We start from the raw sequence: 6074 nt of genomic DNA, 5'->3' as shown, positions 1-6074 counted from the left end.
TGCCTCAGCCTCCCGAGTAGCTGGGATTACAGGCATGCACCACCACACCCAGCTAATTTTTGTATTTTTAGTAGAGATGGGGTTTCACCATGTTGGCCAGGCTGCTGGAACTCCTGGCCTCAAGCAATCCATCCACCTTGGCTTCCCAAGGTGCTAGGATTACAGGCATGAGCCACGGCCGACTGTCTCCCCTTTGGTGCACTTTGCAAGCTGTGATGATTAACTTAGCATTTGTAACATTGAGTGTTCGTCTTCACCTCCAGCCTCTGAAACCCCAAGGTCAGGTCCACATCTGTCTCAGTCCCTCCAGGACCTCAAGCCCAGTCCAGAGCCTGGCCCAGAGCAGGTGCTCAGTAAACATCTGGAGACTGAAGTCCAAGACACCCTGTGGAGAGGAGCAGTTTTTTCTGAGTGAACTTCCGTGACCTTGGCTGACTCCCTCGTGGGTGTCTGCAGACCTGGCCCTCAGAGCCTCTGCGTGTTGAAGGCACACAGCACTTGCAGGGATACAGGCCCTTGCCTCTGTCGGCTCCCCCTGCTACTGAGAGACCAGCTCAGAAGCCAGGACAACAGCTCAGAAGGGGAGGAAAGGAACAGACCTGAGGGCTGGTCCTCAGTGAGGCCCTGGCCCAGGAGGGAGCTCTTCTCCCCAGCAGATCGTGAGAGCTGTGCACCTTGCCGGGATGGTGGTGCTCAGCAAACGCCCACCTGAGTGCATCTTCAGAGCACCCTTTCAGGGCAGCGAGGCGGCTGGCGAGGATGCCCCTGCACAGGAGCTCTGTTTTAAAACATCTGTTGATCCACATAAGAACAATACAGGGAAGAGGCTTTCCGGGCGCACCGATGCTTCAAAGGCCTCAAAAATTAGAATTGCTGTCACGGCCTCTGCACCTCCCAGTCCAGGCCTTTTGTCTGGGTCTCCCTACGTGGCCACCAGGGCGGCTAATGCCCTCCAGCCACATGCTCGGCTTTGCTGGCCAGACAATGGCCTCTGAATAGGCCCATCCAGAGTGCCCTTTTGAGTGACAGAACCCAGTGCAGCAGCCGAGACTGTAAGAAACTAAGCCTACGGGCTCCGGGGCCTGGGGTAGGCATTGCTTACTGACCAGGTCTGGGTGGCGTGGGGCACGCAAAGGGGAGGGGACACACAGCCAGAGTCCCTCTACCTTCCTTGTTAAATATGGAGCCACAGGCCTTTCCTAATTAGCCGGCCCTGTTGGTGCAGGGAGAAAGGAAAGCAACAGGGAAGACAGAACATGACCTCCAAGCCCGTGGTCAGTCCCTGGCTCCGAGGCCTTGTCCTGCCTCTTGTCCAGACTTGACACTTCCAAAGGGCTGGACATGCAGTCCTGGACCCATGCCAGCCTCCAAAGTTGCCTCCTCCTTCTAGAAGATGGTGAACTCAGCCCAAAGGTCCACCCAGCTTTCTGGAGTGAAGGGAGAGGATTAAAGGGCTGCCCGGTGAGACCTGGGAGACCTGCTTTGCATTCCTTGGTAAGTCACTGAACCTCTATGAGCCAATTCCTCCTCTGTGAAATGGGGGTGGTGAGAGCTATACCTAACCTCACAGAATTGCAGCATGGCTTTAATGAGATCTGGTTCATGAAGTGCTTTAGAAGTTAAGTGGCACCCGTAGGCCACCCTTACTGTCATCTGGGCATCACGGTCTTCACGGGTGCCCCGTCAGCACCAGCTGTGGGCAGGCACCGGGCTAGGTACTTTGCACGTGTATTGTCATCTTTATGTCTCTGCGTGGTACGTGTCGTCCTCACCTTATGAGGGACAGACTCAGAGAAGTGAAGGCCTGGCCCACAGCCACACAGCTTCTGTAAATCCAGACTGACCCACAGCTTGGCCCATCTGCACCAGCAGTCTCCACTGTCAGTTCCCTTCCAGAAACCTATATTGAGGCCAGGCACAGTGACTCATGCCTGTAATCCCAGCACTTTGAGAGGCCAAGGCAGGAGGACTGCTTGAGGCCAGGAGCTCGAGATCAGCTTGGGCAACATAGGGAGAACCTATCTCTTACAAAAAGATTTTAAAAATTAGCCAGCATGGTGGTACATACATGTAGTCCCAGCTACTCAGGAGGCTGACGTGGGAGAATCATGAGCCCAGGAGGGTGAAGTTTTAGTGAGCTATGATTACACCACTGCACTCTAACCTGGGTGACAGAGTAAGACCCTGTCAAGGGAAGGGAAGGGGAGGGGAGGGGAGGGGAGGGGAGGGGAGGGGAGGGGAGGACACAGGAGGAGAGGGGGAGAAGAGGGGGAGAGGAAGGGAAGGGGGAAGGGGAGGGGAGGGGGAGGGGCAGGGGAGAGGGAAGGGGAAGGGAAGGGGGAGGGAAAGGAGGAGAGAGGGAGAGAGGAGGAGACAGAGGAAGGGAAGGGAAGGGAAGGGGGAGGAAAGAGAGAGGGAAGGGGGAGGGAAAGGAGGAGAGAGGGAGAGAGGAGGAGAGGGAGGAAGGGAAGGGAAGGGGGAGGAAAGAGAGAGGGAATGGGGAGGGAAAGAAGGAGAGAGGGAGGGAGGAGGAGAGGGAGGAAGGGAAGGGAAGAAAAGGGAATCGAAGGGAAGGGGGAGGGAAGAGAGAGGCAAGGAGGAGGGATAGGAGGAGGGAGGAAGGGAGGAGCAGTGGGAGGAAGGGAAGGGAAGGGAAAAAGGGAAGGGAAGAGAAGGAAAGGGGGAGGAAAGAGAGAGGGAAGGGGGAGGGATAGGAGGAGGGAGGGAGGGAAGAGGAGTGGGAGGAAAGGAAGGGAAGAAAAGCGAAGGGGAGGAAAGAGGGAGGGAAGAGAGAGGGAAGGGGGAGGGATAGGAGGAGGGAGGGAGGGAGGAGGAGAGGGAGGAAGGGAAGAGAAGGGAAGGGAACTGAACTGAGTCTATTGTGAGCAAGCGCTTCCTGTGTATGTTCAGGCAATGTTGGGAGGCCCCTTTCTCTAGGGCAAACCAAGTTCTCATTCCACAGATACTAATGGAAGGACTGCCCCAAACAGGTAGGTAACAGGTAACAGAGTTTGTGTTTCCACACTTTATAACCCCCAACTACTGGCACCTAAAAGGAACAAGCACTCAAGAGAATGCTGTCCCCACCAGGACACAGGCCCTATAGTGCTCCCACCGCCAGCCCGCACTGCGGATGGTGGCCTGTCTCCCCTGGGAAAATCTCAGTGTCTGTCCTCAGTGTTGAGGACAGTGTCTGTCCTCAGTGTTGACACAGGTGAGAGTGAGCAATGACTGTGCCTGTAGGACTGGCATTGGGATGTTGGAGATGGCGTCTCATTCCGTCACAGGTCCCCCCAACACCACCACAGGAAAATCTTTAAATGACTGATCATACCTTTGGTTTCAATTCAACCATCTTCCTTCAGGACTTTGTTTGTTTGTTTGTTTGTTTGTTTGTTTGTTTGTTTGTTTGTTTGAAACAGAGTCTCTGTTGCCCAGGCTGGAGTGCAGTGGCATGATCTCAGCTCACTGCAGCCTCTGCTGGTCTTGAACTCCTGACCTCAAGTGATCCACCTGCCTTGGCCTCCCAAAGTGCTGGGATTACAGGCGTGAGCCACCGTGCCCGGCCCTTCAGAACATTTCTGCAGCCTCTGTAAGCTAACCACCACTGGGAACGCAGCTTGCTGTGTCCTTGTTTCCCCTTATGAAGGGCCTTCTTGGACTTCACTGAGACTAGAAGACCAGGAGGAAACTGTCCCTCTTCCCAAGAGATAGGCATTTTTTACCTGGACAATGACTCAATGTCATTAAACTCCTTATGTTTCCTTTTTCACCTTGGCTGCCAGGAAGTTCAGAAATAGCATTTCTGCCAGGGTTCCCTCTCTCAATTTCATCTTTTGCTTCTGGCCATCTTATTACGCCTGTATCACATATGTATCAAAAATACTGGTAGTAGGAAGGCTACATAGTTCTGATAAGTATACAAAGAAAGAACCTTCGAGAAGCCCCTCCCAGGACTCCCTGTGCCCTGAAGTCTGGCCACCACATTGCCAACTTATCACGCCGGAGAATCCCAGTTATGTCCTCTATTCAGCACTCCTGTCTCGCTCAAGCCGAGTCTCCCTGTCCTCAGCAAAGGCCTGGGTTTATGCCTCAGACATCATGCCTGGAGGCACACAGGTGTCAGAAAATCGTATTTCGGTGGAGAGCGAGGCAAATTTTCTTTCTGGGGTGGCAGGGGTTCATCTGCTGCATGGCCGTGACTGTTCCTCTAAAACATGCTTCACGAGGTGATGGAGGTGATGGAGTGCCCTGCCTCAGGTTCAAAAAATGAAGCAAATTTTGCTTTACTAATTTAGTCACATACAACAATAAATCCCTGAAATATGTCTTATGTATATTTTGCATTACCTCTTGCAGACAAATACAAAAACATGGTCAACATTTGCAATAAAATTATCATAGAAATGCCATCTCAAATCTTATTTTCTTTTTTCCAATGTGCATTTCACAAACAACTTGTATTAAAATTATGTTTTACAGAGTAGAAATAGACAACAAATACCCCTGGTAATTTAAATAGGCATTTGCATAACATGACTAGAACACTTTAGAAAAACGCACAGCATCGGAAAATATGAGTTCAAAAACACTTAAATACAAGTGATTTTAATAAGTCTAATATGAAAAATGCCTTTTAGCTGTATTAATTAGTGAATTAAAATGTGTTGATCTTGGAATATTTTCCAGCTAACAGGTTTGGGGATTTGTGGAGCTTTTTTTTTTTTCTTTCTGTTTGTGAGAGAGCGTTTGCCATTCATTAAACACCACCATGGTGCCGCCTTGGAAGTGTCTCTGCAGGTGTCTGAAGAAGGGCTGTGAAACCAGGCTCAGGCCCAAGGCCAGAGAAATACAACTCCGTGAGGGGACAGCAGGTGGAATATCCAGACTCCAGAGATCCTGGGCCCGACCCACTTAGGGGCACAGGGCCTGGACTTCACAACCTTGGTGGGGAGGGAAAGGTATGCATCCCATAGAGCCCCAGATTGGGTCTCCTCCACATTGTGCCTGGCTCTGATACTGAAGGTTTTATGGAACCAGTTTCCCCCCTGCATTCTCTGGAAGGATTTGCCCAAGCATAAGAGTTAGCTGGTGTGTGTAGGCCCTGTGGATGGATAGCACTGCCATGACTTATCCTACAAAACCCTATTTTTCTGCTGGGCATCTTCATGCATTGTTTTTCATTTGTTATCTTTATTTTTTACTTATTTTAAAAAAAAAAGTTTTTTTGAGGCCAGGTGTGGTGGCTCAAGCCTATAATCCCAGCACTTTGGGAGGCTGAGGTGGGTGGGTCACCTGAGGTCAGGAGTTCAAGACCAGCCTAGCTAACATAGTGAAAACCCATCTCTACTAAAAAAAAAAAATACAAAAATTAGCTGGGCGTGGTAGCATGTGCCTGTAGTCCCAGCTACTCGGAGGCTGAAGCAGGAGAATTGCTTGAACCTGGAAGGCGTAGATTGCAGTGAGCTGAGATCATGCCACTGCACTCCAGCCTGGGAGACAGAGTGAGCAGTCTAAAAACCAAAAACAAACAAACAAAAAATTTTGAGACAGGGTCTCTCTCTGTTCCCCAGGCTGGAATACAGTGGCACTGCAGTTCACTGTATATAGCTCACTGCAGCCTTGAACTACTGGGCTCAAGTGATCCTCCCACCTCAGCCTCCTGAGTAGCTGGGACCGCAGGCATACATCACCACGCCTGGCTAAGTTTTTAGATTTTTTGTAGAGATAGGGTTTCACTATGTTGCCCAGACTGGTCTTGAACTCTTGGCCTCAAGTGATCCTCCTGCCTGGGCCTCCCAAAGCACTGGGATTACAGGCAGGAGCCTCTGCCCCCGGCCTTTGTGTATTGTTTTTAAAGTAATCATTTTCCTTTTCTCTGTCCTGGGCTGTCTCCCAGCTTGGTACAGCAGGTCAGCTCTCGGCAGGTCCAGGGAAGCACATGGCCTTACGGCCACGAAGTGCAAACCCAGCTGAGGAGCACTACGGCCAGGCCAACCGAAGATGGCTGTTCTCCCATGGAGTGAAAAAACACCCTGCCACTTGGGAATGCGGGCTCTGCGCAGTGATAGCTC

At 51.4% G+C, this 6074-nt stretch overlaps 1 long non-coding RNA gene across 1 annotated transcript; it reads left to right on the top strand.

Annotated features, from left to right (window-relative positions):
• The first annotated feature begins 1267 nt into the window (after positions 1 to 1267).
• On the top strand, positions 1268 to 4306 carry LOC135968646 (uncharacterized). Its single transcript, XR_010583554.1, has 3 exons — positions 1268 to 1494; positions 2911 to 2990; positions 3423 to 4306. It is a non-coding gene; the product is annotated as an uncharacterized lncRNA (long non-coding RNA).
• Positions 4307 to 6074: the final 1768 nt, after the last annotated feature.

This window comes from Macaca fascicularis, chromosome 19 (assembly GCF_037993035.2).
Source record: "Macaca fascicularis isolate 582-1 chromosome 19, T2T-MFA8v1.1".
In the NCBI taxonomy this organism is placed as follows: Eukaryota; Metazoa; Chordata; class Mammalia; order Primates; family Cercopithecidae; genus Macaca; species Macaca fascicularis.
This window is presented reverse-complemented; position numbering and strand designations above follow the sequence as displayed.